Source organism: Nomascus leucogenys, chromosome 6, assembly GCF_006542625.1.
Source record: "Nomascus leucogenys isolate Asia chromosome 6, Asia_NLE_v1, whole genome shotgun sequence".
Taxonomy (NCBI): domain Eukaryota; kingdom Metazoa; phylum Chordata; class Mammalia; order Primates; family Hylobatidae; genus Nomascus; species Nomascus leucogenys.
Window position 1 is genome coordinate 40,468,206 of NC_044386.1, and position 16,908 is coordinate 40,485,113.

At 39.0% G+C, this 16,908-nt stretch overlaps 1 protein-coding gene across 2 annotated transcripts in view; it reads right to left on the reverse strand.

Moving 5' to 3' along the window:
• The window catches only part of TMEM267 (transmembrane protein 267), a 36,042-nt gene extending 19,134 nt beyond the window's left edge, over positions 1-16,908 (reverse strand). For both annotated transcript variants that reach the window (XM_030814036.1, XM_030814037.1), the window contains exon 1: positions 16,830-16,908. The gene's annotated coding sequence lies outside the window, so the exon portion shown is untranslated. The remainder of the gene's footprint in view (positions 1-16,829) is intronic.

A 16,908-nucleotide genomic window follows, 5' to 3' on the forward strand; every position in this document is an offset into this window, starting at 1 on the left:
AGTGGCTCATGCCTGTAATTTCAGCACTTTGGGAAACCAAGATGGGTGGATCATTTGAGGTCAGGAGTTTGAGACTAGCCTAGCCAACATGGTGAAATCCCAATTCTACTAAAAATACAAAAATTAGCTGCATGTCGTGGCACACATCTGTAGTCCCAGTTACTTGGGAGGCTGAGGCAGGAGAATTGCTTGAACCTGGGAGGTGGGGGTTGCAGTGAGCTGAGATTGTGCCATTGCACTCCAGCCTGGGCAACAGAGAGAGACACTGTCTCAAAAAAAAAAAAAAAAGAAGGAAGAAAAGACCATAAAACAACCAAAAAATAAACAACAAAGTGGCAAGAGTAAGTCCTTACTTATTAATGATAACATTAAATATAAATGGACTAAACTCTCTAATCAAAAGCCATAGACTGGCTGAATGTAAGAAAAACCAAGACCTATTGATCTGTTACCTACAAGAAACACACTTTACCTATAAAGACACACATAGACTGAAAGTAAAGGGATGGGAAAAGATATTCCATGTTAATGGAAGCCAAAAAAGAGCAGGAATAGCTATACCTATACTAAACAAAATAGATTTCAAGACAAAAAGTATAAGAGACAAGGTCACTGTATAATGACAAAGATGTAATTTCCATAAGAGGATATAACAATTTTAAATGTATGTGCAACCAACATTGCAGCACCCAGATATATAAAGGAAATGTTATTAGAGCTAAAGAGAGAGATAGGCCCCAATATAATAATAGTTGGATACTTCGACACCCCACTTTTGGCATTGGACAGATCTTCCAGACAGAAAATCAACAATGAAACATCAGACTGTGAAAGGAAAATATCTTGGGTCCTTTCAAGCTGGGAACCACTCAGGGCAAATCTGCCTCTCATTCTATTCAAGTCATCCCTTTGCTCGCAGAGATAGATACATATTCTGAGTGCCTTCTTGGGAAAGACTTATTATAAACTCAAAAGAATGCAACCATCTGTCTCTCACCTACCTGTGACCTGGAAGCCCTCAGTGATGGGGGCCTTACTTTGAGCTGTATCTGCCTTTCTGGATGGAACTAATGTACTTCTTACATATTGATTTGTTGTACCCAAGCAAGTTAGAAAAAAGCCACACTTTGAGACGAATTAAGAGTCCTTTATTAGCCGGCGACCAAGAGACGGCTAACGCTCAAAATTCTCTCGGCCCCGAGGATGGGGCTTGATTAACTTTTATACCTTGGTTTAGGAAGGGGAGTCGGGGGGGTGTCTAGTTAAAACAATTTTACAGAAGTAAAGTAGGCAAAAAGTTAAAAGGATAAATGGTTATAGGAAAGTAAACAGTTCCAGGTGCAAGGGCTTTAAGACTATTACAAGGTGATAGATGCGAGGCTTTGGGCGTTATCAATCAGATGAATTCCTGGGAACTGCGGATATAGCTTGACACAGTATCTTATTGGTTAATTGTATTCTTGGATGTGCTGGGAGTCAGCTTGCACAAGTTAAGTCCTTGAGGAAGGGGCTGCCAGGGAAAGAGCCAAGATGGAGTCTGTCTGGTTCTCTTAGCTAAGGGAGAGTCCATTCAGGTGGAAACAAGGCTAAGTGATTAAAGGAAAAAGGGAGAGTCTAAAAATAGGGTTAGTAAAAATGAAGTTGGGCATTACAGATTGATGTCTTCTGTCTCCCTAAAATATATAAAACCAAGCTGCGCCCTGACCACCTTGGGCACATGTCATCAGGACTTCCTGAGGCTGTGTCATGGGTGCATCCTCAACCATGGCAAAATAAACTTTCTAAATTAACTGAAACCTGTCTCAAATTTTTGGGGTTCACAAGACTTAATCTGCACTACAGACCAAATCGATCTAATAAATATTTACAGAACATTTCATCTAAGAGCTGCAGAATATACATTCTTTTCCTCAGCACATGCATATTCTCAGGGATAGACTATACAAAACAAGTCTTAAAACATTAAAAAAAATTGAATTAATATCAAGCATCTTCCCTGACCACAGTGGAATAAAACTAGAAATTAATAACAAGAGGAATTTTGGAAACTATACAAATACATGGAAATAAAACAATATTCTCCTGAATGACCAGTGAGTCAATGAAGAAATTAAGAAGGAAATTTAAAAATTTCTTGAAACAAATAATAATGGAAACATAATATATCAAAACCTAAGGGATATGGCAAAAGCAGTACTCAGGTAATTTTACAGCTATAAATGCCTACATCAAAAAAGAGGAACTTCGTATGAACAATTTAATAGTGCATCTTAACTAGAAAATCAAGAGCAAAGCAAGCCCAAAATTAGTAGAAGAAAAGAAATAAAAAAGATCAGAGAACAAATAAATGAAATTGAAATTAAAAAATACAAAAGATTAATGAAACATAAGGTTGTTTTTTGGAAAAGTTAAACAAAGACACACAAAAAAGAAAACTAAAGGCCAATATCTCCGATGAATATTGATGCAAAAATTCTCAATAAAATACTAGCAAAGTGAATTCACCAATACATTAGAAAGATCATTCATCATGACTAAGTGGGCTTTATCCCTGGGATGCAATGATGCTTCAACATATGCAAATCAATCAGTGTGATACATCATATCAATAGAATGAAGGACAAAAACCATATGATCATTTCAATTGATGCTGAAAAAGGGCTAAGTAAAATTCAACATTTATTTGTTTTAAAAACCCTAAAAATAACTGGGTATGGAAGGAACATACCTCAACATAATAAAAGCTGTATATGACAGATCCATAGCTAATATCACAATGTGAAAGGAAAATAAATCTCGGGACCCTGAAATCACTAAGTCAAGAGAAAAGTAAACTTGGGAACTATGTCAGGTAAACCTGCCTCCCATTTTATTCCCAAATAAGATAGCTACAAAGATAAAAAGCTACATACCTCCCTCACAATTTGCTCAGAAGGAAATTCCTTGTGGATCTCAAGATCCTTACCCTGAAAGAGTTCCATTGAATTTCACCCTGGCAACGCAAACTGATGGCTTATCTTCACAGGTGCAGGACAGTAAATCCTCCCCCTGCTCACCTGAGACAAATGGATATCTGATTGCTTCCTTTGCCCTATTTATGTAAAAATGCAGATTCACTGAGCCAGACAAAATTGTGTATTTAGTAAAAGGCTGGGCCAGGACTCAAAGTAATGCAACCTTTTGTCTCTTATCTACCTATGACCTGGAAGTCTTCCCTTTGAGTTGTCCCGCCTTTCCAGAAGGAACCAACATACATCTTTTTTGTTTTGTTTTTTTTTCAGATGGAGTCTCGCTCTGCCACCTCAAGGCTGGGGTGCAGTGGTGCAATCTCAGCTCACTGCAACCTCCACCTCCCAGGTTCAAGTGATTCTTGTGCCTCAGCCTCCCAAGTAGCTGGGATTACAGGTGCACACCACCATGCCCAGCCAATTTTTGTATTTTTAGTAGAGATGAGGTTTCACCATGTTGGCCAGGCTGCCTCGAACTCCTGATCTCAAGTGATCCACTGCTTCAGCCTCCGAAAATGCTGGGAGTACAGATGTGAGCCACCACGCCCAGCCCCAACATACATCTTACACACACTGATTGATGTCTCATGACTCCCAAAATGTATAAAAGCAAGCTGTACCCTGACCACTTTGGGCACATGTCATCAGAGCCTCTTGAGGCTGTGTCACGGGCACATCCTTAACCTTGACAAAATAAACTTTCTAAACTGATTGAGAGCTGTCTCAGATATTTTATGTTCACAACACCGAATGGGGGAAAATTGAAAGCTTTTCCTCTAAGATCTGGAACAAGATAAGGATGATGCCCATTGTCATCACTGTTATTCAGCAGTAATAGACATCCTAGCTAGAGCAATCAGATAAGAGAAAGATATAAAAGGCATCCAAATTGGAAAGGATGAAGTCAAATTAGCCTTGTTTGCGGATGATATGATCTTATATTTGGAAAAACCTAAAGACACGACAAGAAAACTATTAAAACTATTAAACTAGAAAAGCATGAGCAAAACAAGCCCAAAATTAGTAGAAGAAAAGAAATAATAAAGATTAGAGAATAAATAAATAAAATTGAAATAAAAAAATAGAAAAGATCAATGAAACACAAGGTTGGTTTTTTTAAAAGTTAAACAAAATTGGCAAAACTCTAGCCAGACTAAGAAAAAAAGAGGGAAGATAAAAGAGAGAAGATAAACAACTTCAGTAAAGTTGCAGGATACAAAAGCAACATACAAAAATCACTAGCATTTCAATACGACAATATTGAACAGTGTGAAACAGAAATTTTTAAAGTAATTCCATTTATAATAGCCACACATAAAATTAAATACCTAGGAATTAACCAAAGAAGTGAAAGATTTCTATAATGAAAAGTATAAAACAGTAAAGAAAGAAATTGAAGAGGACACCAAAAAATGGAAAAATAATCCATGTTCATGGACTGGAGGAATCAATATTGTTAAAATGTCCATACCACCCAAAGCAATCTATATATTCAATGCAATCCCTATCAAAATACTAATGACATTCTTCACAGAAACAGAAAAAAAAATCCTAAAATTTATATGGACCCAAAAAAGGCCCAGAATAGCCAAAGCTATCCTAAGCAAAAAGAACAAAACTGGAAGAATCACATTACCTGATTTCAAATTATACTACAGAGCTACAGTAACCAAAACAGCATGGTTCTGACATAAAAAGAGACACATCAGCCAATGAAACAGAATAGAGAACCCAGAAACAAATCTGCACACCTATAGTGAACTAATTTTTGACAAAGCTGCCAAGAACATACACTGGGGAAAAGACAGTCTATTCAACAAATGGTACTGGGAAAACTAGATATCTATATGCAGAAGAATGAAAGTAGACCCCTATCTCACACCATATACAAAAATCAAATCAAAATGGATTAAAAACTTAAATCTATACTTCAAACTATTAAACTATGACAAGAAAACATTGGGGAAAATCTCCAGGACATTGCCGTGGCAAAAATTTCTTGAGCAATATCCCTCAAGCACAGGTAACCAAAACAAAAATGGACAAATGGGATCACATCAGGTTAGAATGCTTCTGCACAGCAAAGGATACAATCAGTAAAGTGAAGAAAAAACACAGAGAATGGGAAAAAATATTTGCAAATTATCCATCTGACAAAGGAATAATAACCGAAATACATAAGAGCTCAAACTGCTCTATAGGAAAAAAAATACAATAATCTAATAAAAAATGGGCAAAAGATTTGAATAGACATTTCTCAAATGAAGACATAGAAATGGCAAACAGGCATATGTAAAGGTGCTCAGTATTTTTGATCATCAGAGAAATGCAAATCAAAACTATAATGAGGTATCATCTCCCCCAGTTAAAATGGCTTATATCCAAAAGACAGGCAATAACAAATGATGATGAGGATGTGCAGAAAAGGGAAATCTTGAACTCTCTTGGTGGGAATGTAAATTAGTACAGCCACTATGGAGAACAATTTCAAGGTTCCTCAAAAAACTAAAAATGGAACTACCATATGATCCAGCAATCCCACTGCTGGGTATACACTGAAAAGAAAGGAAATCAGTATATCAAAGACATATCTGCACTCCTATGTTTGCTGCAGCATTGTTTACAATAGCTAAGATCTGGAAGCAACCTAAGTGTCTAAAAACATATGAATGGATAAAGAAAATGTGGTGCATATTCACAATGGACTACTATTCAGCCATAAGAAAGAATGAGATCCAGTTATTTGCAACAACATGGATGTAACTGGAGAACATTTTGCTAAGTGAAATAAGCCAGACACAGAAACACAAACATCACATGTTCTCACTTATTTGTGGGATCTAAATATCAAAACAATTGAACTCGTGGACATAGAGAGTAGAAGGATCATTACCAGAGGCTGTGAAGGGTGGTGGGGAGTCAGCAGGGGGAGGTGGGGATGGTTAATGGGTACTAAAAAAAATAGAAGGCCAGGCGTGGTGGTTCACACCTGTAATCCCAGCACCTCGGGAGGCCGAAGTGGGTGGATCACAAGGTCAGGAGTTCAAGACCAGCCTGATCACCACAGTGAAACCCTGTCTCTACAAGAAATACAAAAATTAGCTGGGTGTGGTGGCGTGCACCTGTAATCCCAGCTACTCAGGAGGCTGAGGCAGGAGAATCACTCGAAACCAGGAGGCGGAGGTTGCAGCGAGACGAGATTACGTCACTGCACTCCAGCCTGGGCTACAGGGCAAGACTCTGTCTCAAAAAAAAAAAAAAAAAGAAAGAAAGAATGAGTAAGACCTAGTCCTTGATAGCACAACAGGGTAACTACAGTCAATAATAACTTAATTGTACATTCAACATAGTTCTGGCCAGGGCAATGAGGCAAGAGAAAGAAATAAAGGGTATTCAATTAGGAAAAGAGGAAGTCAAATTGTCTCTGTTTGCAGATGACATGATTGTATAATTAGAAAACCCCATCGTCTCAGCCCAAAATCTCCTTAAGCTGATAAGCAACTTCAGCAAAGTCTCAGGATACAAAATCAATGTGCAAAAATCACAAGCATTCCTATACACCAATAACAGACAAACAGAGAGCCAAATCATGAGTGAACTCCCACTCACAATTGCTACAAGGAGAATAAAATACCTAGGAATACAACTTACAAGGGATATGAAGGACCTCTTCAAGGAGAACTACAAACCACTCACCGGTCAAGGAAATAAGAGAGGACACAAACAAATGGAAAAACATTCCATGCTCATGGATAGGAAGAATCAATATCATGAAAATGGCCATACTGCCCAAAGTAATTTACAGATTCAATGCTATCCTCATCAAGCTACCATTGACTTTCTTCACAAAATTGGAAAAAACTACTTTACATTTAATATGGAACCAAAAAAGAGCACACAAAAATAGCGAAGACAATCCTAAGCAAAAGGAACAAAGGTGGAGGCATTACGCGACCGGACTTCAATCTACACTACAAGGCTACAGTAACAAAAACAGCATGGTACTGGTACCAAAACAGATACATAGACCAACGGAACAGAACAGAGGCCTGAGAAATAACACCACACATCTACAACCATCTCATCTTTGACAAACCTGACAAAAACAAGCAATGGGGAAAGGATTTCCTAGTTAATAAATGATGTTGGAAAAACTGGCTAGCCATATGCAGAAAGCTGAAACTGGATCCCTTCCTTACACCTTATACAAAAATTAACTCAAGATGGATTAAAGACTTAAACATAAGACCTAAAACCATAAAAACCCAAGAAGAAAACCTAGGCAATTCAGGACATAGGCATGGGCAAAGACTTCATGAGTAACACACCAAAAGCAATGGCAACAAAAGCCAAAATAGACAAATGAGATCTAATTAAACTAAAGAGCTTCTACACAGCCAAAGAAATGATCATCAGAGCGAACAGGCAACCTACAGAATGGGAGAAAATTTTTGCAATCTATCCAACTGAAAAACGGTTAATATCCAGAATCTACAGAGAAACCAATTTACAAGAAAAAAGCAAACAACCCCATCAAAAAGTGGGCGAAGGATATGAACAGACACTTCTCAAAAGAAGACATTTGCCAGGGGCGGTGCTCATGCCTATAATCCCAGCACTTTGGGAGGCTGAGGCAGGTGGATCACCTGAGGTCGGGAGTTCGAGACCAGCCTAACCAACACGGAGAAATCCCATCTCTACTAAAAATACAAAATTAGCCAAGTGTGGTGGCGCATGCTTGTAATCCTGGCTACTTGGGAGGATGAGGCAGGAGAATTGCTTGAACCCAGCAGGCAGAGGTTGCGGTGAGCCAAGATCACGCCATTGCACTCCAGCCCGGGCAACAAGAGCAAAACTCTGTCTTAAAAAACAAAAAAAAATGAAAAAAGGCTCATTATCACTGGTCATTAGAGATATGCAAATCAAAACCACATCTCACGCCAGTTAGAATGGCGATCGTTAAAAAGTCAGGAAACAACAGATGCTGGAGAGGATGTGGAGAAATAGGAACGCTTTTACACTGTTGGTGGGAGTGTAAATTAGTTCAATCAATGTGGAAGACAGTGTGGCGATTCCTCAAGGATCTAGAACTAGAAATACCATTTGATCCAGCAATCCCATTACTGGGTATATACCCAAAGGGTTATAAATCATTCTACTATAAAGACTCATGCACACATATGTTTATTGTGGCACTGTTTACAATAGCAAAGGCTTGGAACCAAATGCCCATCAGTGATAGACTGGATAAAGAAAATGTGGCACATATACACCACAGAATACTATGCAACCATAAAAAAGGGTGAGCTCATGTCCTTTGCAGGGACATGGATGAAGCTGGAAACCATCATTCTCAGCAAACTAACAGAAGAACAGAAAACCAAACACCGCATGTTCTCACTCATAAGTGGGAGTTGAACAATGAGAACACATGGACACAGGGAGGGTACACAGGGAGGGCAACACCAGGGCCTATAGGTGGGTGGGGGGCTAGGGGAGGGATAGCATTAGTAGAAATACCTAATGTAGATGACAGGTTGATGGGTGCAGCAAACCACCATGGCACGTGTATACCTATGCAACAAACCTGCACATTCTGCACATGTACCCCAGAACTTAAAGTATAATAAAAAAAAAAAGCCAGAAACAGTATAGCTATTATAACATTGTTCTGGCAGTTTTAATCAATGTAATGAGGAAAAAGAATAAAGGCGGGAGAGGGAGGGAAGAAAATGTGTCATTACATTATCAGGAAGGAAAAGATAATTACATTAGTTTGCAGGTGAAATGATGGCCTACCCAAGAGAACCAACACAAAACTGTTGGAATTTAAGTTGAAAAATGTGGTTAGTTCACGATATGAACTAAAACAATTTTTCAATATAATAGCAATAATAATAAGAAGAAAGATGGGAAAATGAACATTCACAACAGCAACTCAAAATGCCAAGAATTAAAATAGCAAGAATGAAACAACAAAACTCTATTAAAAGATGAAAAATATCAATTAACTAGAGCTCTAATGGCTTTGTACTGTATCAACTCCGGTAACTCAGACTTAAAAACATTTCCCAGAATTCCCTTCCTTATATATTTCTGGGTACTGTTGGCTACAGGAGACATTATATGGAACTCACAAATGAAGCAAGTCATATTTTTTACACCGTGAAGGTCAATGCAGAGCACACTGTGAAGCTTGAATGTGCTGCTGATCTGTTAGCTCACCTTGCTGGCATGGGGAAGAAGCTGGACCTGCAGCTCCTTCAACTCCCATCAGACCTTCTCTCCACTTCTCCAAATCCTGGGCCCACAAGTGCAGCTCTGACATCGAAAGTGTCATCCTCTCCTGCAGGTTACTCAGGCATCAAAACTAGGGTTGGTGAGAGACTGATGCAGGTTCCATTTTGTCCCCAAGGATTTCAGTTTGTCCTTTCTCTCATCCACATCCAGTATCCCTGTCTGACTGCCAGTCTAGTTGATCTGCAGCAACTTCAGGCTGAACAAGAGACTCAGAGGCAAGTCTGCAGATTGCTCTACCACCTCCCATAATTTCATAGGTCTTTAGCTCACAAAGTAGTTCTGCTTCTTTGATGGATCCTAACTGATACCCAAGCCAGATCTTTTTTTTTTGCATAAGAAGACAACACTGATGGTGTTATTCTCTCCAAATTAATCTATAAATTTAATGCAATTTTAATCAAAATCATAAAGGGATTTTCTTCTAGGAACTTCACAAAATAATTTTAAATTTCATTTGAAAGAGTACATGCTAATAAACTTTTGAAAAAAAGTAGCATAATGTGAGTACATAAAGGTGAATACAAAATCGAGAACCAGACCCAGTATGTATATGGTGGGGAGAAATGTGTACATAATTCTGAATTGGTAGAGGAATGATGTAATATTTGACCCAGATCTCGTTATCAACTATGGTTCCAAGTGCAAGGAAGGACAAAAACAGTTTTGTATAAGTAAAAAAAAATTTATTAAAATTTTTGAGGCCAGGTGTGGTAGCTCCCACCTGTAATCCCAGCACTTTGGGAGGCCAAGGCAGGAGGATTGCATGAGTCCAGGAGTTTGAAACCAGCCTGGGCAACACAGACTGTCTGTACTAGAAATAAAAAAAAATAGCCAGGCATGGTGGCGTACACCTGTAGTCCTAGTTACTCGGGAGGCTAAGGTAGAAGGATCACATGTGTCTAGGAGTTTGAAGCTGCAGTAAAGAACTACGATCGCCCTACTGCACTCCAGCCTAAATGACAGGGTGAGACCCTGTCTGAAAAACAACAACAAATAAGGAAATGGGGAAATCACAGACTTGTCAGGTTTTGAAAACCAGGCTTCAAAACTATCCCTCAAGACCTTCAGTTAAAATGACACCAGACACAGGCCGGGGGCGGTGGCTCACGCCTGTAATCCCAGCACTTTGGGAGGCCGAGGCGGGCGGATCACGAGGTCAGGAGTTCAAGACCAGCCTGACCAACGATCAGAGACCGTGAAACCCCATCTCTACTAAAAAAAAATACAAAAATATTAGCCGGGCGTGATGGCGTGTGCCTGTAATCCCAGCTACTTGAGAGGCTGAGGCAGAAAAATCGCTTGAACCCAGGAGGCAGAAGTTGCAGTGAGCAGAACGCGCCACTATATTCCAGCCTGGCAACAGAGCAAGACTCCGTCTCAAAAAAAAAAAAAAAAAAAAAGGACACCAGACAACTGTTCGGATGAAGATTTCCCTGCCACCAAGACCCGCTTGCACTGCCCAAACTCCTGTCACCAGGTATTTCCAATGGCATTGCTGCCAGTGCTGCCCTGTCTGCTGCTGCTATAAAAGATTCTTGGCAGTTATTTGTTTCCTTGCTCTCAATACAAAATTCGGAGCGGGGTAAGGTATGTGTCTGATTGGCTAAGTCTAGGTCATATGACCACACTCAAGCTGCAAGGCTGGAGAAGACAGAACAGTATGTGGCCTTTTCAGTATATACAGATGGTTTCAACCTACGATGGTTCAATTTATTATTTTTTTGACTCTACAGTGGGTTTGTGGGTGTTAATGTATTTTCAGCTTATGTAATTTTTGACTTACGACGGGTTTATCAGGACATGGACACCATCATAAGTAAAGGAACATCTGTATAGAAGAACATGGGTTCTATCTTCCTTCACAATGGATTGGAAGAGGAACCTCCCAGATATATTACATTGAACAGGATATCACCTGTCCATACTGGTAATCAGTAGGTAGAAAAGGCTATAATTACTAAATACCACTGAAGAAAATCAATCATCAGACAAACCTAGTTTGGATAACCAACTTTCAGTCTGTATAATGTAATTTTATATAAACAACTTTAGATTTTAAAATGTCACACCCCATGTTTTACAATACAGACCATTTCTCTGATTAAATTAAGAAAGGGAATCAGTTTGGTTGACTAGCTGCCTGGAAAACTTTCATGGTTAGACAGCTTTTGTAATCAACTGGGTTATCAAATTTAGGATATTTATATGCATTTGTCAATAGAATTCTACATAGTCCAGCTAACTAGAGGAGCCCAAAAATATTTTTAAAAATCTGATAGGCATGACTACACAATAATGTAAAGCTTTTAGCTAGAAGAGCTCAAAATTATTTTTAAAAATCTGATAGGCATGACTACACAGTAAAGTTTCTGCATGGCAAAGTTAAAGACAAATAAATGGAGGAAATTTAGAACATTTATGACAGAGAAAGATTAGTAGCCCTAATGTATTAAGGGCTCTTAAAATTAATACAGAAATAAGCATCCTAATAATAATGTGGGCAATGTACATAAAAAGACAATTTGGAAAAGAAATACAAATGGTCAAAAAATATGAAAAGATTTCAATTTTATTAGTAATCAGTTGAATTCAAATTATAACAATGAGATTTCAATGTAAGACTGACAAAAGATTACTAATACTCTGTGATAGTAGGAGTAGGGAAATAATGATCACTCTCAAAGATTATTGACAAGAGTGTAAACTGGTATAAACTTTCTCGTGGTCAATTTGACTATGTATCAAAAACCACAAAAAATAAGCAAACACTTTTGATGCTACATTTCCAATTCTAGGAAAATAAGGAAATAATTAGATAAATACGAACAGCTATATATGAATGTTCAGCATAGCATTGTTTACAAGAAAAATTTTAAAATAATGTATATGTCTGAAATATGGCACTAGTGAAATAAATTCCACAAATATGCAGCCATTAAAAAATACTTATTCTCATATTTACTGACATAGAAAGCTGTTCATTAAGTATTAAAATTTAAAAGATAACCTATAAAATAATATGTAAAAAATTACATTTTTGTTAAAAAAATATATACAGGTCTATTAAAAAATCTGGAAGGCTGTTCATTTGGTTTGTTTCTCAGTGGTGGGCTTACAAATGTAATCATTACTTTTTTTCCTTTTTTGAATTTTTGAAAAATTTCAATGTCTTACTATTATGACCATAAAACCAATAAAGCTACTTTGAAAAGTTAAAGCCAGAAATAATTAAACAACTCATACTTGATTGTTAAAGTCAGCCTCTTAAAAGTGTAATTTTAAAAAGGTAATAAAAAAGTATAACATTATAAATATATATTAATAAACACATTAAATATATAACACTAATTGGTATTAATAAAATTACATCCAATCTCATAAATCAAATTTATTGTATAACATAAAAACAATTTGTTCATAGTTATGTAATAATAGACACAAGAAATAACTTATGCAGATTCCTTATGTGAAGCATACTTACTTTGCAGATAACAACTATTTTTTAAATGATAATGGAGTCTACAACAATGCTCATTCTTGATCATTTGCAATAATGAAAATTGTTCTCTAAAGCATTAAGATGGATTACTTTCTATAGATTCTTCCAGGATCTGGAAATAATGATTTCCAGGTACTCTCAACCAAGAGATGTGACCAAAATACAAAAAATGCAAAAGATACCTCCATTACAAAGTCATGAATCCTTTCTATAAACCTCAGGATTTATAGTGTCACAAATTATGAATCATTGTCTCCTTTAGAAAACAAACATTCAACACCTGAATGGATAAAGAAGTCAACATATTTAAATATTTAATGCATATAACTTTAAAGTTGATAAAATGTCCCTTTCAACTAAAAATAAATGCCCTTATCCATTTAGCTGGACTGAAGCAGGGACACTGAAAACTTGAATTAATGGCCAACCCAGAGCAGCCGCAGCAATATTCCCCTCCTTCAGTAAAGTATGGCCTGTAAGTTAGCCCTAAGGAGAAAGAAGGCCATTCAGGTATGAGAAGAACCTAGGCTGGGCACAGACTACACAGACGCCTAACACAAAAGCTCTGCTGCCACTCAATCTTTGTTTATATATTATCACAAATTTTCTTTTCTTTTTTTAGAGACAAAGTCTTGTTCTGTTGCCTAGGCTGGAGTGCAGGGGCATGGTCCTAGCTCACTGTAGCCTCTAACTCCTAGGCTCAAGCAATTCTCCTGACTCAGTCTCCTGAGTAGCTGGGACTACAGGCAAGTGCCACCAAGCTTGGGCAATTTTTTCTTTTTTCTTTTTTTTGAAGAGACAGGGTCCCTTTGTTGTCCAGGCTGGTCTCAAACTCCTGGCCTCAAGTGTTCCTCCCGTCTCGGCCTCCCAAAGCACTGGGATTACAGGAGTGAGCCACTGAGCCTGACCCAATTACAAATTTATTTTCAACCCTCATTCCAGAAGGAAGACAAAAATAAAAAGCCAATATCCACTTAACTGCAAATTTCATGATGTCCTTATAAAGCCAGTGCATTATATTTTCTTTCAGTCATGAAGCAATTTTTAATAATCACAATATATATTTAAATGTTAATAACCTTACTTTTTTTTTTTTTGAGATGGAGTCTTGCTCTCTTGCCCAGGCTGGAGTGCAGTGGCACGATCTCGGCTCACTGCAAGCTCTGCCTCCTAGGTTCACGCCACTCTCCTGCCTCAGCCTCCCGAGTAGCTGGGACTACAGGTGCCCGCCACCATGCCCGGCTAATTTTTTGTATTTTTACTAGAGACGGGGTTTCACCGTGTTAGCCAGGATGGCCTCGATCTCCTGACTTCGTGATCCGCCCGCCTCGGCCTCCCAAAGTGCTAGGATTACAGGCGTGAGCCACTGCGCCCGGCTTACTTTTTTTTTTGACAAGGTATCTCTGTTGCCCAAGCTGAAGTGTAGTGGCACGATCATAGCTCACTGTAACCTTGAACTCATGGGCTCCTGCTGCAGCCTCCTGAGTAGCTAGTACTACAGAAATGCACAACTATACTTGGCTAAATTTTTGTTTTTAAAGTGTTTTGTAGAGATGGGGTCTCACTGTGTTGCTCGGGCTGGTCTTCAGCTCCTGGCCTCAAGTGATCCTTCCACTTTGGCCTCCCAAAGTGCTGGGACTACAGGCAGAAACTACCACACCAAACCTACTAACCCTACATTTTACATGATGAATTCAGATTTTAAAAGGATTAGTTTGCTAATAAAGTGTCATGAGCAAAGTGAAAAATCAAAAGATTACTTGAAGTATTTACATGATGATCCAAATTTAAAGCGACCTCAACAAGGAAAATTTACTGTTTACAAATAACTGTATCATGGTTTACGAATAGGAACACATACATTATACATAATGGGTATAATGCGAATGCCATTTTATCAATGGAAAGTACAAAACAGCTTGCTGATGAAAGAGGAAGGAAAAAGCTCACAGTGAACTTGGAAGCAGATCCTTCAGCCCCAGTCAGCCCTTCAGATGTCCACAGCCACTGCCGACATCCTGACTGCAACTTCATGAGACCCTGGGCCAGAACCGCCAGCTAAGTCTTGACCCCACAGAAAGAATAAAATTATTGTCTACTGTTTTTTTTGTTTGTTTGTGTTTTGTGTGAGATGGAGTCTCGCTCTGTTGCCCAGGCTGGAGTGCAGTGGCATGATCTCGGCTCACTGCAAGCGCCGCCTCCCGGGTTCACGCCATTCTCCTGCCTCAGCCTCCCGAGTAGCTGGGACTACAGGCGCCCGCCACCACGCCCGGCTAATTTTTTTGTATTTTTATTAGAGACGGGGTTTCACCGTGTTAGCCAGGATGGTCTCAATCTCCTGATATCGTGATCCGCCCGCCTCGGCCTCCCAAAGTGCTGGGATTACGGGCGTGAGCCACGGCGCCCGGCCCCTACTGTCTACTATTTTAAGCCTTTAAGTTTTGGTGTAATTTATTACACAATAGATATGTAGAAGAGTACTATTTCTATTTTTAAGGAAGGTATAATTGCAGTTCCAGAACCCCAAATTTCTGGCATCTATTCTACTCCAACTTTTGGTGCAGATATTTAACATCTGGCTCAGAGTCTGAGTATTAGCAAAAGAGAAATTTAATAAGTGTTCTTCCTGTATTACTTATTGTCTCTGAATAATACACCTAAGGGTACCCATTTTTCTTCTTAAACTTTTTATTTCCTTTTCCATTTCCTATTCCTCCCCCTACAAATAAAACGGACTCCCGAACCTCCTAAATTCATAAGCTTTAAGTTTATTTTACATATTCACTTTTGTTGATAAGGTTCCTTAAGAGTAGTGATCTCTTTTAAACTTGTCATGCTTAAAATCCAATGTGCTCAAGGTATTTAATAAATATTCCATTTTACCAATACAAGGGGTAATCACATAATAAATCCTCAGCCTATGAACTAAAGATACTGTTTGGGATAACTTCTCTGACATAACTGACATATTATAAATTCCTCCCTATGACTCGCAGAAGCCACTTTCTGCAATGGCCAAACTTTGTCACACCCCATCCCCCTTATAACAAATACCAGTAACTTTGAGGCCTTCAGAGTATACATTGCAGTACTTTTCTGCTTCCTGAATTCCACATATAATTAGCTGGTCACTTTAATTATACGCTATCATGTATTGTTTGCTAATAATCTTAGACATTATTTCTGTCAAAACAAATAAGAGCTGATACATTCTCTAAGTAAATGTCATCTGTTTTAACCTTCCCCCTTCCCCACCAACCTTACACATTATATGCAAAAACCCAAGGTCAAAACATGGTCCAAATTCAAGAAACTGCCTTTATTATGCTTTACGAGTAAGTCCTCTTCACTGAACTGTAGTTGCTGTAAACTTAATATATTTAATTTCTTTAACGGAAAAATGACAAAAGCAGATGCCAAATCTGATGCAACTAACTGACAAAGAAAGGAAACACAAATCTTGCTTACTTTCACTGCAACTTTTTATAGCCATCAGATGTCTGCACTTAAAATGTTTAGTTCCTATGCCCATTACAAATAAAACAAAATTCTGTATTTCAACATGCTTCAAGCCTCAGAAGTTCCCAGACATCCTTTTCTGAGTCTGGTGTGATGCAATAATTTTTTAAATGTCATTTAAAAAAATGGGCCAGGCTGCAGGGAAAGAAACATGTCACACTCTCAGCATTCAAGCCTCAAGGGCTCCGGGGCGCGAAAGGCTCTTACAACCGGTTAAGGACAGCAATGGGCTCCTTCGGCAACTCCCAGAACCCTACCCTGGGCCAGGGGCGCGGAGCATAGGCGGAGGGCTGGGGTTCTAGGGATCTGGAAAAAGCGCGAAGCCGGAGGGCGGCGCCAGCGCTCCTCGCAGACCCCAGGGCCGCGGGACAGTGCCAGCTCGTGGGTCACACGCACGCAGCAGGCTCCTGGCTCCCGCGTGCCGGCTCTTCCAGCACGCCCTCCGACCCGCAACCGGACCCTCCAGACATCAGACTCAGTGGTCCCCACCTCCGGTCTCCTACCTCAGGACGCAGTTCCGCGGCGTCCATCCGGCCCCCTCCCCTCACTCCCTCGCAGCGGCTCAGCCGTACCCAACCCGGG